Source organism: Ornithorhynchus anatinus, chromosome 2 (genome assembly GCF_004115215.2).
Source record: "Ornithorhynchus anatinus isolate Pmale09 chromosome 2, mOrnAna1.pri.v4, whole genome shotgun sequence".
Classification (NCBI taxonomy): Eukaryota; Metazoa; Chordata; class Mammalia; order Monotremata; family Ornithorhynchidae; genus Ornithorhynchus; species Ornithorhynchus anatinus.
The window spans coordinates 142,502,378-142,523,212 of NC_041729.1; the positions used below are offsets into that span (position 1 = coordinate 142,502,378).

The window sequence follows — 20,835 nt, forward strand, 5'->3', positions numbered from 1 at the left end:
AGTTCCCTCATCTGGAAAACGGGGCTTAACTGTGAGCCTCACGTGGGACGACCTGATTCCCCCGCATCTCCCCCGGCGCTTAGAACAGTGCTCTGCAAGTAGTAAGCGCTTAACGAATACCAACATCAGTATTCATTTATTGATAATCATAATAATACCACTAATATACTACTTACTAATATACTAATATGCTATAAATATACTAATATTTATTAGTACAGTGCTCCGCACACAGTAAGCGTTCAGTTAATACCATCGATGGATCGATACGCGTGACTTCCCAATAGGTCATGTAGGGTTTTCATTAGACTTTTTTGGTTTTCTGGTATTTGCCAAGTGCTTGCGATATGGCGGACACCGTTCTCAGCACCGAGGTACATGTAAATCAGATTGGACGCCGTCCCCGCCCCACACGGGGCTCACAGTCTTCGCCCCCGTTTTACAGACGAGGTCCCTGAGCCTCAGAGAGGCGAAGGGGCTTGGCCGAGGTCACGCAGCGGACAGGTGGCGGAGCCAGGTCCACCGACACCGGGCCCGGGCTTCGGACGTCCGACATCTGCGTCCCCGTAGCTTCGCCTCAGTGGACCGTGAGTCCGTCGTGGGCGGGGATCGTCTCTCTCCGTTGCCGAATCGCGCTTTCCAAGCGCTTAGTAGAGTGCTCTGCGCACAGTAAGCGCTCGGTAAATACAATCGAATCGAATCGATCGCCTCTCAGGTCCACTCACCTGCTTGTGGCTATTCTTGAAATCCTTAGCCTGTCAGATGAAGCCTGTGGAGTAGGAAGGGTTTTCCAGAGGAAAGAGAGCATATATAATAATAATAATAATACTACTTGTTAAGCGCTTCCTGTGTGTCAGGCACTGCATTAAGGTGGATATGAGCAGATCGGGTGGGACACCATCCCTCTCCCCCGTGGGGCTCACGGTCTCAATCCCCATTTTACAGATGAAGTGACCGAGGCCCAGAGAAGCCAAGCGACCTGTCCAAGGCCGCACAGCAGGCAAGCGGTGAAGCCGGGATCGGGAGCCGTGACCTGCTGACTCCCAGGCCCGTGGCCCGTCGGCTGCGCCGTCCCGCTTCCGAAAGCGCAACGCTCCGCCTGCGACAGTGCGACGGGCTGCGTCAGGGTCTCTTGGGGCGTCCGCCAGCGGGACTCTGTACCTCTGTGACCGACCCCTCAATCAGACAGTGGTGTTTATTGAACGCTTACTGTGCTCAGAGCACTGTATTAACCACTTGGGATTGGACAATAAAAGGGGAGTCGGCCCATTCCCCGCCCGCGGCGACTCGTGGCCGAGCTACCCCCCTCCCCGCCCCACAGCACTTGTGTGTGTATATATGTACGTATTGATCATTGTCTTTCTTTTTGTTTTTATTAATGGTGTGTGTATATATATACCTATAATTCTATTTATTTATAATGATGCCACTGATGCCTTTATTTATTTATTCATAATGACGCTACTTGTTTTGATGTCCGTCCGCCCCCCCCCCCCCCCCCCTTCTAAGAAGCAGCGTGGCTCAGTGGCAAGAGCCAGGGCTTGGGAGTCAGAGGTCAGGAGTTCGAATCCCGGCTCTGCCCCTTGTCAGCTGTGTGACTGTGGGCAAGTCACTTCACTTCTCTGTGCCTCAGTGACCTCATCTGGAAAATGGGGATTAACTGGGAGCCTCACGTGGGCCGACCTGATGACCCTGTGTCTCCCCCAGCGCTTAGAACAGTGCTCTGCACATAGTAAGCGCTTAACGCATACCAAAATTGTTATTAAGTTATTATTATCTGTGTCTCCCCCAGCGCTTAGAACAGTGCTCTGCACATAGTAAGCGCTTAACAAATACCAAAATTATCATTCTAGACCGTGAGCCCGCTAAGGGCCGGGATTGTCTCCATCTGTTGCCGAATTGTACTTCAGTGCTTAGAACAGTGCTCTGCCCACAGTGAGCGCTCAGTAAATACGATCAAATGAATGAGGGGGAGACAGATATTAATCTAAATCAATCGGTGAGTGGGATTTATTGAGCTCTTACTGTGTGCAGAGCTCTGTATTTAGGGAAGTTTGATATAATGACGATGGTATTTGTTAAGCACTTACTGTGCGCAGAGTACCGTTCTAAGCGCTGGGGGAGATACGGGGTCATCAGGTCGTCCCACGCGGGGCTCACGGGCTTCATCCCCATTTTACAGATGAGGGAACTGAGGCACCTTGCCCACAGTCACACGACGGCTCCCTTACCGCTACGGGCTCTCGTTATATCCCGGCCGGACTACCGCGTCGGCCTTCTCTCCGATCTCCCTTCCTCCTCTCTCGCCCCGCTCCGGTCCATCCTTCGCTCCGCCGCCCGGCTCGTCTTCCCGCGGAAACGCTCCGGGCCTGTCACTCCCCTTCTCGAACACCTCCGGCGGTGGCCTATCGACCTCCGCTCCGAACAGAAACTCCTCACTCTGGGCTTCGAGGCTCTCCGTCCCCTCGCCCCCTCCCACCTCTCCCCCCTTCTCTCTTTCCGCCGCCCACCCCCGCACGCTCCGCTCCTCCGCCGCCCGCCTCCTCGCCGTCCCCCGGTCTCGCCCGTCCCGCCGTCGACCCCCGGGCCGCGTCCTCCCGCGGTCCCGGAACGCCCTCCCTCCTCGCCTCCGCCAAACCGATTCTCTTCCCCTCTTCGAAACCCTACTTCAAACTCACCTCCTCCGAGAGGCCTTCCCAGACCGAGCTCCCCATCTCCCTCTACTCCCTCTACCACCCCCCTTCACCTCTCCGCAGCTTAACCCTCTTGTCCCCCCATCTCCCTCTGCTCCTCTCCCTTCCCATCCCCTCGGCACCGTACCCGTCCGCTCGACTGTCTAGATCTTCATCACCCTATTTATTTTGTTGAATGAGATGTACATCACCCTGATTCTATTTAGTCGCCATCGGTTTTTACGAGACGTCCTTCCCCTCGACTCTATTGATCGCCATCGTTCTCGTCCGCCCGTCTCCCCCGATCGGACCGTGAGCCCGTCAGACGGCGGGGACCGTCTCGATCCGTTGCCGACTTGTTCGTTCCGAGCGCTCAGTACGGTGCTCTGCACATAGCCAGCGCTCAATAAATACTATTGAATGAAAAGTGAATCGGATCACTATTACTGGGGGCCAATTTAGCGAGCGTAATGACGTGTCTCGGTGGAGAGAGCTCGGGCTTGGGAGTCGGAGGTCATGGGTTTGAATCCCGGCTCGGCCACTTGCCAGCCGTGTGACTTTGGGCAAGTCGCTTCACTTCTCTGTGCCTCAGTTACCGCATCCGTAAAATGGGGATTGATTGCGGGCCCCCACGTGGGACGACCTGATCACCTTGTATCCCCCAGCGCTTAGAACAGTGTTCCGCCCGTAGTAAGCGCTTTAACAAATACCAAGATTATTATAAGGGGGAGAGCTGGGATTCGAACCCATGACCTCTGACTCCCGAGCCCGGGCTCCTTCCACTGAACCGTGGTACTTGGTGAGCTCAATCCCGGCCCACAAGGGGCTGACTGCCTGTGGGGAACAGACCACCGTACCCCATGGGAGAATAGTCGAGCGGTCCATCCGTCGTCCTTATCGGGCACTTACTGCGCGCAGGGCACTGTACTGAGCGCTTGAGAGATGACGATCTAGCCAGAAACAGGCCCCATTCCCTGCCCACAACGAGCTTACGGTCTAGAGCGGGAGATGGACACGGATAGAAATAAAATTACAGACGTTTATGTAAGTGCCGTGGGGCCGGGAGGGAGGAGGCAGGTTACTTCACGAGTCGGCGAGCGGCGGGCGAAGGGCTTGTCGGGAATCGGGCGGGCCGAGGCCGCGCCTCACCTACCTGGTGCTCTGCACGTAGTGAGCGCTCAGCAAATACCATCGAATGAATGAATACTTCGGGTAGAAGCGGTGTGGCCCATTCATTCATCCATTCGATAGTATCTATTGAGCGCTTACTATGCGCAGAGCACTGTACTAAGCGCTTGGCATGAACAAGTGGGCAACAGATAGAGACGGTCCCTGCCGTTTGACGGGCTTACGGTCTAATCGATAATGTTGGTATCTGTTAAGCGCTTCCTATGTGCAGAGCACTGTTCTAAGCGCCGGGAGAGATACGCAGGGTAATCGGGTCGTCCCACGTGAGGCTCACAGTCTTAATCCCCATTTGACAGATGAGGGAACTGAGGCCCAGAGAAGTGAAGTGACTCGCCCACAGTCACACAGCTGCCAAGTGGCAGAGGCCGGGATTCGAACCCACGACCTCGGACTCCCAAGCCCGGGCTCTTTCCGCTGAGCCGCGCTGCTTCCCCACTGTGGATAGAGCACAGCCCGGGAATCGGAAGGTTCTGATCTTGCTCCACCACCTGCCCCGCGCTTAGAACAATGCGTGGCACATAGTAAGCGCTTAACGAATACCATAATGATAATAATAATATTATCCATCATTCGATTGAATGAATGCATGAATCCTCAGCTGGGCTCCCCAGGTCGTGCCGTCAGTCACTCTGCGGGTCATTTTTGTTCATTCACTCAGTCATATTTATTGAGCCCTTACTGCGTGCAAAGCACTGTGCTAGACGCTTGGGAGAGTACACTACGACAGCGGACACATTCCCTACTCAGAATAAACTCACGGTCTAGAGGGGGAGAAAGACATTAATAGAAATTAAATAAATGACAGATAAGGACATAAGTGTTGTGGGGCCGGGAGGGGGGCGATGCTTGAAGTGGAAAGAGCCCGGGCTTGGGAGTCAGAGGTCATGGGTTCGAATCCCGGCTCTGCCACTTGTCAGCTGGGTGACTGTGGGCGAGTCACTTCGCTTCTCTGTACCTCAGTCCCTCAACTGTAAAATGGGGATTAAAACTGTGAGCCTCACGTGGGCCGACCTGATGACCCTGTATCTACCCCAGCGCTTAGAACGGTGCCCTGCACGGAGTAAGCGCTTAACAAATACCAACATTAAATCAGGGTGACCCAGAAGGGAGTGGGAGAAGAGGAGAGGAGGGCTGAGGGAAGGCTTCTTTATTGAGCGCTTCCTGTGTGCAGAGCACTGTACTAAGCGCTTGGGAGAGAGAAGCAACGTGGCATAATGGATAGAGCACGGTCCTGGGAGGCAGAAGGTCGTGGGTTCCTATCCTGGCTTCGCCACTTGTCTGCTGTGTGACCTTGGGCAAGTCACTTTAGCGCTTAATACGGTGCCTCAGCGCTTAGTACGGTGCCTCAGCGCTTAGTACAATGCCTGATACTTGATAAGCGCTTAACAGATACCGTAATGATTATTCACTGACTTCATCTGTAAAATTCATTCATTCAGTAGTATTTATTGAGCGTTTACTATGTGCAGAGCACTGTACTGAGCGCTTGGAATGTACAATTCGGCAACAGATAGAGACGGTCCCTGCCCAGTGACGGGCTCACGGTCTAATCGGGGGAGACGGACGGACGAGAACAATAGCAATTAATAGAATCAAGGGATGTACGTCTCGTTAAAATAAATAGGGTAATTAATATATATGCAAATGAGGGGACGAGCACAGGACTGAGGGGAGGGGAAGGGAGGGGGGAGGAGCAGAGGGAAAGGGGGGGAAATTGCGACCGCGAGCCCCATGTGGGACAGAGACTGTGTCCTACCCGATTTGCTGGTATCCACCCCAATGCTTAGTACAGTGCCTGGTACATAGTAAGCGCTTAACAAGTATAAATCGTCATCATTATTATTATTATCACAGTAGATCAAGGTAACGGACACATTTTCTGTCCACAGTGAGCTCAAAGTTGTGAGGGTGCCAGGAGATGCCACAGGGAAGAAAATCACTCCCCTCCCCTTCCCCTCCCCTTTTTAAAAATGTTATTAAGCACTTACAGTGTGCCGGGCACTGTTCAAAACGCTGGTAAATGCACTTCATCAGGTTGCACACAGTCCCTGTCCCACATGGGGCTCACAGTCATAATCCCCATTTTCCAGAGGAGGTGACTGAGGCCCGGAGAAGGGAAGCGACTTGCCCCAGGGCGAGCTGGGATTAGAACCCAGGTCCTTCCGACTCCCAGGCCCGCGCTCCATCCACTAGGCAACACTGCTTTCCGCTTTTGGCGGGGAGTTCTCTTCTCTCTTCTGGTATTTGTCCAGTGCTGACCATGCGCCGGGCACCGCTGGTTCTAAGCGCCGGGGTAGATCCGAGCTAATGAGGCTGAACCCGGTCCCTGTCCCACGTGGGACTCGCAGTCTTTCTCCCATTTTACAGACGGGAGAACCGAGGGACAGAAAAGTGAAGTGACCCGTCCGGGGCCACCCAGCCGACGAGTGACAGAGCCGCGATTTGAACCCAGATCCTTCTCTCTCCGGGCCCGGGCTCTATCCGCTAGGCCACCCTGCTTCGAGACGCAAACCGGTCCGATAACGTGGGCTATTTGGGGATCCCGCAGCTTGGAAAATTCACTCGGGGCCTGCAGAAACTGACCCGGAGAGGTTACGTCGCCGTATCGAGATCTCCGAGTGCTCTCGAAACCAATAACCCAAACCGCTCCATTTAGAATCCGTGTGGTTTCTGAGGGTAGTTGGTTCCTTGAAAAGTGGATTCAGAGCGTGCAATTTTTCCTGGCCACCGTTTGCATCCCATGTATGTATTTGTCATTATTGTTAATAATCCCGGAGGGAGCCAACCTCGGGACATAACGGAGCGGCCCCAAATCGTCGGTTTTCTCCATCGTCATCCCGTATGGTTTTATGAATGGTCTGACGGAATCTTTTCAACCGAAGTTCCCCAAAACAATGGTCATGGTTTCCTTTCCCGCCTGCCTCCGGAATACTGATTTTTTTTTCCCCACTTTTTTAATCGTACTGTGATGAAAATGAAAGAATGAAAGGGGAAGTCCATGAGATTTTCATTTAATTAAGCAGGGTTTGGCTTTTGGGGGGGGAAAATACTATTTTTCACATTTCTCACCCTGGTTAAAAAAAAATAAAAATCTGCTTTTCTGTCAGAGACTGGTGTTCCAGAATTTCCAATCTTTTCAACCGAAGTTCCCCAAAACGATGGTCATGGTTTCTTTTCCCTTCTCACTCTCACCAGGCTGCCTCTGGAATGTTGATTTCCACCCCCAACTTTTTTCTTCATACTAAGCAGAATGAAATGGGAAGTCCATGAGATTTTCATTTAATTAAGCTAGGTTTGGCTTTGGGGGGCGGGGGAATGCTCAGTATTTTTCACATTTCTCACCTGGTTAAAAAAAAGAAATGTGCTTTTCTTTCAGAGACTGGTGTTCCAGAATTTCCAATGAGGTTTGATTTCCATTTTCTTCCTCATTTAGGTTCACCCTGCTTTTATATTAAATTTTAGAGTGGTTGGGGAACTTGTCATTTTCCCGTCTCGTCCCGCCTTGTGGATTTCCCTCCGAAGATGCATCTAGCCTTTTATTAAGGCATTTGAAGTTTGTAGTAAAATCAAATTAACACCTGAAATATATTTAGTAAGTAGACAGTAAGTTGGCAACGTATTTATATTTCTGGCCCTGGGGAATCCCTTCCAAGAGAAGTAGCGTGGCCTGGCGGCAAGAGCGCGGGCCTGGGAGCCAGAGGACCTGGGTTCTAATTCCGGTTCCGCCACTTGTCCGCTGTGTGATCTTGGGCGAGTCACTCATCTTTGTGCCTCAGTTCCCTCGTTCTCCCTCCCACTTAGACTGTGAGCTCCACGTGGGACCCGATTATCTTGACCTTATCCCAGCACGTAGACCAGTGCTTGGCACATAGTGAGCGTTTCACAGATGCCATTAAAAAACAAAATCCAGGGGCATCTTTATCGCTCTAACACAGGTGTGTTTTACGTGTAAAGTGTTGAATTTCACCGTGAAAGGGTCACATGTTGAGGCCACCGAGCTGTGGATGTTTACGTTTTTTTATTTTTATTTTTTATCTCTGCGGACCGAGAGATCTCCAGGAGACGTCTTTGCTTTAAACTTAGGGTTACTGCAGATTTTTAACAACAGTCTGTTATGTTGTAATTTTGGGTTTCGTACATGTGGGTAGTGAGGAATAAACTGGAAATCCTGTCTCTGTGGGTTGGAGTTCGGTGCGGCCTTTGAAGGGAAACAACATGTTTCAGTCGGCACTTGCCAGTTCGGCCTCGAAAGCGACTTTCCGAGGGGTGCGGATTCCGTACCGGACAAAGCCGGGGTTATTTCGACGTCCCACACGGGTGACGGGCAATCCGCGTTTAGTTTTGTTAGCCGCCCGGTAGCGAACGGGGAGCCGGTTTAAAGCAAACAGAGGCGGAAACATCCACGATACACGGTAACCTCAGCACGGCATGTTCCCGTGCACTTGTAAAGGGGTTTTTAGGCCAGAGTTCTGAGGTGAAGAAGCGGGACTCGATATTCTGAAAAGGCCCGGTTAGCCCAAATCTATTTATTCAGCACAGTTTGATCTGGTTTCGCGGAGTCGGGGTTCTCCCTGGGAGAGATCTCCTCGTACTTTTACGTTAGATCGTTTAGTTGTTTATTGCCGGTGACGAACTCGGGCGCGTTTTCATTCGCTCGGTCGTATTTACGGAGCGCTTACTGTGTGCGGAAGGCTAAGCGCTTGGAAAGTATAATTCGGCAACAAAGAGAGAAAACCCCTGCCCAGCGTCGGGCTCGCCGTCTAGACAGACATCAAAACGAGTAAACAGGCATCAATCGCATCACTAGAAATAGATAGAATTAGAGATATATATTTATAATATGGCCAAGATCTGCCCTCTCCTCTCCACCCAAACGGCTCCCTTACCGCTACGGGCGCTCGTAACATCCCGGCTAGACTACCGCGTCGGCCTGCTCTCCGATCTCCCTTCCTCCTCTCTCGCCCCGCTCCGGTCTGTTCTTCGCTCCGCCGCCCGGCTCATCTTCCCTCAGAAATGCTCCGGACATGTCACTCCTCTTCTTAAAAACCTCCAGTGGTTGCCTATCGACCTCCGCACCAAACAGAAACTTCTCACTCTAGGATTCGAGGCTCTCCATCCCCTCGCCCCCTCCTACCTCTCCTCCCTTCTCTCTTTCCACCTCCCACCCCGCGCGCTCCGCTCCTCCGCCGCCCGCCTCCTCGCCGTCCCCCGGTCTCGCCCGTCCCGCCGTCGACCCCCGGGCCGCGTCCTCCCGCGGTCCCGGAACGCCCCCCCCCCCCCCCCACTTCCGCCAGACTCATTATCTTCCCCTCTTCAAAACCCTACTTAAAGCTCACCTCCTCCGAGAGGCCTTCCCAGACTGAGCTCCCCCTTTTTCCCTCTGCTCCCTCTACTCCCCCTTCACCTCTCCGCAGCTAAACCCTCTTCTCCCCGCATCTCCCTCTGCTCCTCCCCTTCTCCCTTCCCATCCCCTCGGCACCGTACTCGTCCGCTCGACTGTATATATCTTCATCGCCCTATTTATTTTGTTAATGAGATGTACATCGCCTCTATTTATCTGCTATCGTTTTAATGAGATGTCCTTCCCCTCGATTCTATTTATTGCCATCGTTCTCGTCTGTGCATCTCCCCCGATTAGACCGTAAGCCCGTCAGAGGGCAGGGACCGTCTCTATCTGTTACCGATCTGTACATTCCAGGCGCTTAGTACAGTGCTCTGCACATAGTAAGCGCTCAATAAATACTATTGAATGAATGAATGAATATATGCACATCATTAATAAAATAAATAGAATAATAAATAGGTACATATATACACGAGTGCTGTGGGGCGGGGGGGGGGGGTAGAACCGAGGGAAGGAGTCGGGGCGATGGGGTGGGGAGGAGGAGCGCTGTTAGACTAAGCGTTTTAGGGTGGAATCTGTCAATCGATCGTATTCCCCAAGGCTACTCTGACAGAGGCCCCAAGGGAGAAGTCGTTATTTAGAGATAGATGAGGGACGGGCGCCGGATCGGCACCCTTAAATCACCCCTCCCTCAGCCCCGCAACACTTGCGGCCATATCCGGCATAATGATGATAATGTTGGTATTTGTTAAGCCCTTACTATGTACAGAGCACCGTTCTAAGCGCTGGGGGAGATACGGGGTCATCGGGTTGTCCCACGTGAGGCTCACGGTCTTCATCCCCATTTTCCAGATGAGGGAACTGAGGCACAGAGAAGTGAAGTGACTCGCCCACAGTCACCCAGCTTCGAACCCATGATCTCTGACTCCCAAGCCCGGGCTCTTTCCACTGAGCCACATGGCTTCTCTAGTCAAGCCGGCCCCACCAATCGATCCGTCGATCGCTCATCCGGTCTAGAGGGGGAGATAGCGTGGCCTAGAGGCAAGAGCCCGGGCCTGGGAGTCAGAGGACGTGGGTTCTAATCCCGGCTCCGCCCCTTGTCTGCCGTATCCTTCTCTGTGCCTCAGTTCCCTCATCTGGAAAATGGGGACGAAGAGGGTGCGAACCATATGGACAGGGACTGGGTCCGGTCTGATTAACTCATATCTACCCCAGCGCTTAGAACGGTGCTTGGCCCGTAATAAGTGCTTAAGTACCGTAATTAGTATCATTATCATCAGTGAGCGTGTACTGCGGGCAGAGCGGTTTATTGAGTATTTGATAATAATGTTGGCATTTGTTAAGCGCTTACTCTGCGCAGAGTTCTAAGCGCTGGGGTGGATACAGGGTCATCAGGTTGTTCCACGTGAAGCCCACAATCTTAATCCCCCTTTTACAGACGAGGTAACTGAGGCACAGAGATGTGAAGTGACTTGCCCACAGTCACTAAGATGACAAGTGGCGGAGCCTGGATTCGAACCCATGACCTCTGACTCCCCAGCCCGGGCTCTTTCCACTGAGCCACGCTGCTTGTGGGTAGAGGATAGCAGAGCTGGTGGCCGTCGTCCCCACCCACGACGAGTTGACGGGCTAGAGGGAAAGGCAGACATGAATAGAAATCAGGCAAAAAGTATCCTTTGTAGGAATGCGCGTGAGCCCTGCGGGGTTCAGTACAGTGCTCTGCGCGCAGTAAGCGCTCAGTAAATACGAACGAATGAATGCGTGTCCTCTCTTTCCCTCTCTTCTTCTCCGTTCTCAGTCCAGGGAACGGAGAAACTGCCAAATCTGTGACCATTGGCTATTTGCTCCCAACCCTAGAGCACTTCTGTACCTGTCTTTATAAATTATATAAATCTTTATAAATTATATATCATAAATTACTTATTCATATTTCAGTCTGTCACCTCCTAGAGACCGCAGGCTCATTCATTCATTCAGTCGTATTTACTGAGCGCTTACTGTGTGCAGAGGACTGTACTAAGCGCTTGGGAGAGGACAGTAGAGCAACAAAAATACACATTCCCTGCTCACAATGGGGTCACGATCTAGAGGGGGACCAGGAACGTTGTGGACAGGGAATTCTGTTGTATTGTCCCCTCCCAAGCGCTTAGTACAGTGCCCTGCACGTAGTTAGTGCTCAATAAATAGAGAAGCAGCATGGCTCAGTGGAAAGAGCTTGGGCCTGGGAGTCAGAGGTCATGGGTTCTAATCCCGGCTCCGCCGCCAGTCAGCCGTGTGACCTGGGGCAAGTCACTTGACTTCTCTGTGCCCCAGTTACCTCATCTGTCAAATGGGGATTGAAACTGTGAGCCCCACGTGGGGCAACCTGATCACCTTGTATCCCCCGGCGCTTAGAACAGTGCTTTGTACATAGTAAGCGCTTAACAAATACCACAGTGAATAAATTTCACGGATGGATGGATTGATCTGTGAAGGTCCCAGGCCCGCTTCACCCTCCCTTTGCACCTTTGGAGAGGCTTAGGGATCGGCCAGGTAATGTGTCTGTTCTGCCGTGCTCTCCCGAGCGTTTCGGACGGTGCTCTGCACACGGGAAGCGCTCAGTAAATAGGTTTGACTGGCTGATTGATGACCTGCGTCGGTGCCATCGTTCTCGTCCGTCCGTCTCCCCCGATTAGACCGTGAGCCCGTCAGAGGGCAGGGACCGTCTCTATCTGTTGCCGATTTGTCCATTCCAAGCGCTTAGTACAGTGCTCCGCACATAGTAAGCGCTCAATAGATACTATCGAATGCACGAATGAATGGCGGGGGACAAGGGTGTTGGGTGCGAACCCTTGGAATTCCTTCTTCATAGCCTGCCCCGAATAGGAGGTTCAGGTTTCATCTATCCATTCCTGTTTCAATAGTGCCGGAATATCCGCGGGCCACGTATCTCTGTACAAGCGGAAGAAGCCGCCTGGTGTCGCGGAGGGAGCGTGGGCCTGGAGTCGGGAGGTCATGGGTTCTAGAGAAGCGGCGTGGCTTAGTGGAAAGAGCCCGGGCTTGGGACTCAGAGGACGTGGGTTCAAATTCCCGACTCCGCTACTTGTCAGCAGCGTGACTTGGGACGAGTCGCTTGACGTCTCTGTGCCACAGTTACTTCATCTGGAAAATGGGGATGAGGACTGTGAGCCCCACCTGATGACCTTGTATCTGCCCCAGCGCTTAGCAATAATAGTAATAATAACGTTGGTATTTGTTAAGCGCCTACTATGTGCCGAGCACTGTTCCAAGCGCTGGGGTAGACGCAGGGGAATCAGGTCGTCCCACGTGGGGCTCACAGTCTTCGTCCCCATTTTACAGATGAGGTAACCGAGGCACCGAGAAGTGAAGTGACTCGCCCAAAGTCACACAGCTGATAAGTGTCTGAGCCGGGATTACGAACCCATGACCTCCGACTCCAAAGTCCGTGCTCTTTCCACCGAGCCACGCTGCTTCTCTAAGCTCTTAACAAACGCCATCATCGTTATTATTATTATTCTAATCCCAGCTCCACAACCTGTCTGCTGTGTGACCTTAGGCAAGACACTTTACTTCTGTGGGTCTCGGTCCCCTCATCTGTAAATTGGGGATCGAGACAGTGAGCCTCATGTGGGACAAGCACTGTGTCCAGGTCGATTTGCTTGTATCCACCCCAGCTCTTAGTAGTGTGCCTGACACATAGTAAGTGCTTACAAATACTATCATTCTTCTTCTTCTTCTTGTTATATAGGTATTCTCACTCTAGGCTTCGAGGCTCTCCGTCACCTCGCCCCCTCCCACCTCTCCTCCCTTCTCCCTTTCCGCCGCCCACCCCGCACGCTCCGCTCCTCCGCCGCCCGCCTCCTCGCCGTCCCCCGGTCTCGCCCGTCCGGCCGTCGAACCCCGGGCCGCGTCCTCCCGCGGTCCCGGAACGCCCTCCCTCCTCACCTCCGCCAGACTCATTCTCTTCCCCTCTTCGAAACCCTACGTAAAGCTCACCTCCTCCGAGAGGCCTTCCCACACTGAGCTCCCCCCTTTTCCCGCTGCTCCCTCTACCCCCCCCCCCTTCACCTCTCCGCAGCTGAACCCTCTTCTCCCCCCTTTCCCTCTCCTCCTCCCCCTCTCCCTTCCCCTCCCCTCGGCACCGTACTCGTCCGCTCGACTGTATATATTTTCATTTCATTTCATTTCATTTATTTATTTATTTATTTATACCATCATTATTATGATTATTTGTTAAGTGCTTACTATATAACTAAATAAGTAACATGTAATGTATATTTATGCATTTAGGCATGTGTAAATCTATCTTCAACCACACAGATCGGCATAACGAGGTCCAGTGGATAGAGCCCTATTTATTTTGTTAATGAGATGTACGTCACCTTGATTCTATTTATTTGCTATTGTTTTATTGAGATGTTCATCCCCTCGCTTCTATGTATTGCTATTGTTTTTGTCAGATGGGCATAATGAGGTCCAGTGGATAGAGCCCAGGCCTGGGAGTCAGAAGGACCTGGGTTCTGATCCCGGTTCTACCACTTATATGCCGTGTGTGACCTTAGGCAAGTCACTTCACTTCTCTCCGCCTCAGTTACCTCATCTGTAAAATGGGGATTAAGACTGGGAGCCGTGTGCGTCCGACCTGACTAGGTACCGTGCTTAGTACGGTGCCTGGGACGTAATGAGCGCTTAGCAAATACGATTAAAAACATCGAGTGGGTTACAGATAACGGGGGAAGGCAGGAGACAGGTAGAGCTTTTTAGAAAGAGGAGGGTTTTTAGGAAGCACTTTGGGCGGCGCTCTGCACACGGTAAGCGCTCAACAAATACGATCGAATGAATAATAATATCGATGGTTTTATTGTTACCGAGAAGCAGCGTGGCTCAGTGGAAAGAGCCCGGGCTTAGGAGTCAGAGATCATGGGTTCTAATCCCGGCCCCGCCGCCTGTCAGCTGTGGACTTCGGGAAAGTCACTTCTCTTCTCGATGCCTCAGTTCCCTCGTCGGTAAAATGGGGATTAAGAAAGTGAGCCACGCGTGGGACAGCTTGATTACCTTGTATCTTCCCCCGCGCTTGGAACAGTGCTCCGCACATAGCGCTTAATGATGATAATAATGATGTTGGTATTCGGTAAGCGCTTACTTCGTGCCGAGCGCTGTCCTAAGCGCTGTTGAAAAGGAGGGGAAGATTATGGAAAATAGTATCCGGGAGATCGTGTCCCACGTAGAGAAGAGCATGGGCGGAGGATGAGATGTGTTTACCCTCGGGAAGCAGCGCGGCTCAGGGGAAAGAGCCCGGGCTCGGGAGTCCAGGTCGTGGGTTCTAATCCTGGCTCTGCCGCTTGCCAGCTGTGTGACTTTGGGCAAGTTACTTCACTTCTCTGTGCCTCAGTTACCTCATCTGGATGATGGGGATTAAAACCGTGAGCCCCACGTGGGACAACCTGATCACCTTGTATCCCCCAGTGCTTAGAAGGGTGCTTTGCACATAGTAAGCGCTTAACAAATACCACCATTTTTTTTTACCCTCATAAATGGAGATTGGTGGGTGGAGGGGGGCGTTATTCAGCTCAATTGCAGTGGGGATATGGAAATCAAGCTGACTGCGGGCAGGGAACGTGTCTACCGACTCCGATGGATTGTGTGCTCTCCCAAGCGCTCACTACAGTGATCTGCGCCACAGTAAGCACTCAGTAAATACCATCGATTGATGGAGTGCCAGCCGAGGTGGGGACGTTAACGCTTGGGAGAGACAGGCAGTCTCAGATGACTTTTTTTATCTTCCTTCGCTCCTTTTCTCCGCACCTTTCCTCCGCTGCCGAGTTGAATTCTTATATGACCCCTTGTAATAATGATAACGTTGGTGTTTGTTAAGCGCTTACTGTGCGCAGAGCACTGTTCTAAGCACTGGGGTAGATCCAGGGTCATCAGGTTGTCCCATGTGAGACTCACAGTTTTAATCCCCATTTTACAGTTGAGGGACCGAGGTACAGAGAAGTGAAGCGACTTGCCCACAGTCACACAGCTGACAAGTGGCAGAGCCGGGCGTCGAACTCATGACCTCTGACTCCGAAGCCCGGGCCCTTCCCACTGAGCCACGCTGCAATAGCCCCATCCCCTATCTTCATACGGCCAAAAATCTGCAAAGAAGTGGGAGAGATCTTAGGTAAATCCAGTGTTTGAAGCGATAGCAGGTAAGGGACGTTTTCTTGATTTGCCTTTCCTTTCCATGTTGGTGGCCTTCTGGGAGGTGGGAGACTGGTTTTTGGCCAACAAATTTTGGGTTACTCATATCCTTGGCTTCTTCATTCTAAGCTTTGGAAGTGGGCCTGTGTTTATTGACAAGGTAGCCCATTCTGGACTGCAGCTGTGCAAGCATCTATGGTTGCTTGTCTGCCGTTCCCCCGCCTGCTCGGAAGGACCGATTTTCGGTTTGGAAAGGAAGCCGTCTCCGATTTTCTTCAGCTTTTGTTTGTCTCCTTTTTTTATTTATGGCGTTCAGAGTTTACTTACGTGTCAAGCACATAAGTTGTGAACGCTGGGTTAGATACAGGGATGTCAAGATGGATGCAATCCCTGACCCACGTGGGGCTTACGGTCTAAGATGGAGGGAGTGGGATTTCATTCCCATTCTGCACCCGAGGAAACTGAGGCCCAGAGGAGTGAAGCGACTTGCCCGAGGTCACGCAGCAGACAGACGGTGGAGCCGGGATTAGAACCCGGATCCTTTGACACCCGGGCCGCACTGCTTCCTATTTTTTTAAATATTTGTTAAGCCTTTATTCATTCGTTCAATTCGATCATATTTATTGAGCGCTTACTTCATGCAGGGCACTATTTTAAGCGCTTGGGAGAGGACAGTAGAAGAGTAAACGGGCACATTCCCTGCCAACAGTGAGCTTATGGTCTAGAGGGGGAAGTAGACATTAATAGAAATAAATAAATTACAAGATGTATGCAGATGCGGTGGGACCGGGATGGGGGATGAACAAAGGGAGCAAGTCAGGGCGATGCGGAAGGGAGCGGGAGAAGAGGAAAGGGGGGGTTTAATCAGGGAAGACTTTGTGCCAGGCACTGTACTGAGGACTGGTGTAGAGACAAGCTAATCAGGTCGAACACAGTCCGTGTCTCTCATGGGGGGGGTCACCGTCCTCATCCCCCTTTTACCGATGAGGTGACCGAGGCCCAGAGAAGTGGAGTGACTTGCCTAAAGTCCCCGTCTAGACTGCGAGCCCGCTGTGGGTGGGGATCGTCTCAGTTTGTGGCTGGATTCTACTTTCCAAGCGCTCAGTACAGTGCTCTGCACACAGGAAGCGCTCAATAAATACGACTGAATGAAGTGGCGGAGCCGGAATGCGAACCCAGGTCCTCTGACTCTCAGGCCCGCGTTCTCCCCACCAGGCCGTACGGCTTCTCCTTAGGAGCGTCCGTCGGTGAGGGATGCGGAGGGTCTTGAAAGAACTGGCACTTCTTAAGCACTTACCGTGTGCAGAGCACTGTACTAAGTTCTTGGGACCGTACAACACGACGGAAAACGGTGACATTCCCTGCCCACAGCCAGCTTACAGTCTAGAGGGGGAAATCATTGAGTGAACTGCGCCTCAAAGATGATCCGGTTTCTAGAGTTCCCTATGGGCCCCTCAGGACCCTGAATCAGGAAAGAGAAAATGAACACGAAAATGAAAATGAACAAAATGCACATTGCCATCTCTCTTTTTCTCCCCTTCTGTTACAGAAATACTTTGCCCACAGAGATCGAGCAGCTGATGAAATGACCCCCCAAAAAAGCCTTCGTGTAAAAAGGGACCTCCGCGGGCATTTGTAATCTCTCCGCTCTCTTCCCGATTCACAAACGGTGAGTTTGTTCATGCCGCCAAGGGGGAGTGAAAGTCCCTGCCTTAAATGTCCTGTGCTATTAATGGCGTTTTATATTTTTTTATTTTTAAAAAGCTCGAAAACGTTTTTGATGAACGTCCACCTTGGGTCCCGCGGAAGAAGTCCCAAATCTATTTTTAACCGGGTCAAACTGTTAATGAGGGTAAAACATCTGGAGCGAGTAAAACGGATGAACGAGAGAATGCTGGCAGTCACTCTAATCACAGTAGGGGCTACTGTGTAATTCCTACTTATTAATCCAGACCTTGTTCCCCCATTAGGTTTGAGTTACAGAACCACATCATAAAAAATAAAAAAAGAAGGCAAAGAGAAAGCCCCGACCATGCGCGCGTTTGATTTTCGTTTTGATCTTTTGGCAAGGGTCCTACTTCCATCGGGTATCCCGGTGACAGACGTTCGGACTACAGTGGGAGTCGCTCTCATTAAAACGGGGCAGGGTAACATTTTGGACTCGGAAGGCCCTACGTTCCAATGAATTCGACCTATCGAGAAGAAGCGGAGGCTTCTCGTTTGGGTGTTTTAAGCCGACTTTTAATGATTTGTGTGATTTCTCCGTGCAAGTGGTTCAGACAGCGGATTTGCCGTTGGAAAATAGCGGTTCGAAACTACAGAATGGTCCGTTGTGTGCCCCTGGGTGATGAATGAAGAAGTCTTTCGGTAACGTTCCTTTCGGGCGATAGAACCTGAGGGAGATCATCCCCGGCTAAAACCTTATTTCCTCTCCCCCCGGACTCTCCTGTTCACTTGGCCGTGTAGCCCTTAAGGACTTGGATACTCACCCCAGCCCGTTCTCTTCTATTTCTCCTCGCAAATTCATTTAAACGTCGGGTCTCCCACTCCCTCCCTCTTAGACTGGAATCCCCACGTCGGGCAGGGACTGGGTGTGATCTGGCTATCTTGATTCTGGAGCTAAATGAGATGTTCATCCCCTCGATTCTATTTATTGCTATTGTTCTCGCCCGTCCGTCTCCCCCGATTAGACCGTGAGCCCGTCAGAGGGCGGGGACCGTCTCTGTTACCGATTGGTACATTCCAAGCGCTTAGTACAGTGCTCTGCACATAGTAAGCGCTCAATAAATACTATTGAATGAATGAATGAAAGGCGCTTTGGTAATAAAACCTCCTTGTAAAAACACAGGTATTATTAAAGAGAAGCAACGTGGCTTAGTGGAAAGAGCCCGGGCTCGGGAGTCAGAGGTCATGGGTTCGAATCCCCGCTCCGCCATTCGCCTGCTCTGGGAATTTGGGCAAGCCACTGAACTTCTCTGTGCCTCAGTTACCTCATCTGTAAAATGGGAATTAAAGCTGTGAGCCCCACGTGGGACAACCTGATTCCTTCATATCATCTAAAGCAGCACTTAGAACAGTGCTTGGCGCACGGTAAGCGCTTAACGAATACCATAATTGTTATTATTTTTACCTCAGGGCATAATACAGTGCTTGGCGTTTACTAAGTGCTTAATAAATGCCACAGATATTATTTTTACCAATTCTACTGCATGTACTCTCCCAAGGGATTAGTACAGTGCTGTGCACTCGGGAAGCATTCAAAAATACCGTTGAGTGGATCGACTGGGGCGGTGGGTCTTAATGCGATGTGGTCACGTATGTTAATGTTCTTGTTGAACTAAGCAGCCTTCTGCGCCGAAGGAGTCGGTTAGAGCCTGGTGCTGATAACGCCGAGGTCTTGCCTTCAGGACATCTGTTGCCGAATCGTACTTCCCGAGCGCTTAGTACAGTGCTCTGCACGCAGTAAGCGTTCAACAAATACGATTGAATGAATGAATCTCTACCTGGATGTCCTCCCGTCACCTCAAACCTAACACGTCCTCCCTATCTTCCCACCCAAACCCCGTCCTCTCCCGGACTTTTCCATCCCTGTAGACGTCACCACCGTCCTTCCTGCCTCACGAGTCCTTAACCTAGACATTATCCTTGACTCCGCTCTCTCGTTCAACCCACGTATTCAATCCATCACTAAATTCTGCCTTTGTCACCTTCACAACATCGTTAAAATCCTCCCTTTCCTCTCCATCCACACTGCTACCAAGTTAATTCAATCCCTCATGCTATCCTATCCTGGATTCCCGTATCGGCCTCCTCGCTGACCTCCCCGCCTCCTGTCTCTCCCCACTCCAGTAGGTACTTCACTCTGCCGCCCGGATCATTTTTCTACAAAAACAGTCAGGACGTGTCACCCCGCTCCTTGAGAACCTCCGGTGTTTTTGCCCATCCACCTCCACATCAAACAGAAACTCCTCGCCGAAGCCGCGTGGCTCAGTGGAACGCGCCCGGGCTTGGGAGTCACAGGTCAAGCGTTCGAATCCCGGCTCTGCCACTTGGCAGCTGTGTGACTGTGGGCAAGTCACTTCTCTGTGCCTCAGTTACCTCATCTGTAAAATGGGGATTAAGACTGTGAGCCTCCTCTGGGACAACCTGATTACCCTGTAACTACCCCAGTTAACCTCTCTGTGCCTCAGTTACCTCATCTGTAAAATGAGGTAACGCAGAGCCTCACGTGGGACAACCTGATTACCCTGTAACTACCCCAGCGCTTAGAACGGTGCTCTGCATGTAGTAAGCGCTTAACAAATACCAACTTTATCGTTGTTATTTAAAGCATTCCCTCATCTTGCCCTTTTTACCTCAGAGCACTACTCTCCTACCTCAACCCAGCCCGCAGACTTCGGTCCTCTAGCGCTAACCTTCTCACTACGCCTCAGTCTTGTCTTTCTCGGTGCCGACCCCTCGCTCACGTCCTGCCTCTGGCCTGGAACGTCCGCCCTCCTCAAATCCGACAGACAGAGACTCTCCCTGCCCCCTTCGAATCCTTATTTCAGGCCCATCTCCGCCAAGAGGCCTTCCCTGACTAAGCCCTCCTTTCCTTTTCCCCTGCTCCCTTCTGCCTCACCCTTGACTCGCTCCCTTTTTTCTCCCCTCACCCCTCCAGCCCCCCAGCACTTATGTCCATATCTGTCATTTATTTATTTATTTCTGTTGACATCTGTGTCCCCGCTCTCTAGACTGTTCGCTTGCTGTGGGCAGGGAATCTGTTTATTATTATGTTGTACTCTCTCAAGCTCTTATTACCGTAAGCGCTCAGTAAATATGATCGAATGAGCGAATAAATGAAATCCCCATACAGGTCATTTATTTTAGAGAAACAGTGCAGCCTAAGGAATAGAGCACAGGACCGGGAGCCAGATGGACCCGGCTTCAAGTCCCGGCCCTGCCGCTCCTCTGCTGTGTCACCTTGGGAATGTCACTTCGCTTCTCTGTGCCTCAGTTACCTCATCTGTACAATGGGGATTAAGACCGTGACTCCCATGTGGGACAGGCACTATGTCCAACCCTATTTACCACCCCTGTGCTTGTACGGTGCCTGGAACATAGTAAGCGCTTAACAAATACCGGAAGCAGCGTGGCTTGGAGGTAACAGCCTGGGCTTGGGAGTCGGAGGTCATGGGCTCTAATTCCGGCTCCCTCACATGTCAGCTGTGTGACTTTGGGCAAGTCACTTCACTTCTCGGTGCCTCAGTTCCCTCATCTGTAAAATGGGGATTAGGACTGTGAGCCCCATCTGGGGCAACCTGATACCTTGTATCTACCCCAGCGCTTAGAACAGTATATATTCTGTTCAACTGTATATATCTTCATTACCCTATTTATTTTGTTAGTGAGATGTACATCACCTTGATTCTATTTATTTGCTATTGTTTTAATGAGATGTTCTTC

The 20,835-nt window shown here is 51.5% G+C and overlaps 1 protein-coding gene across 6 annotated transcripts in view; it reads left to right on the plus strand.

Moving 5' to 3' along the window:
• CCDC91 (coiled-coil domain containing 91) overlaps positions 1–20,835 on the plus strand; it is a 496,853-nt gene that overhangs the window by 21,206 nt on the left and 454,812 nt on the right. For 5 of the 6 annotated variants that reach the window (XM_039911226.1, XM_039911223.1, XM_039911225.1 and 2 more), the window contains exon 2: positions 16,940–17,059. The gene's annotated coding sequence lies outside the window, so the exon portion shown is untranslated. Of the gene's footprint in view, positions 1–15,379; positions 15,399–16,939; positions 17,060–20,835 lie in introns of those variants that run through there. The other variant, XM_039911224.1, reaches the window with a different exon arrangement.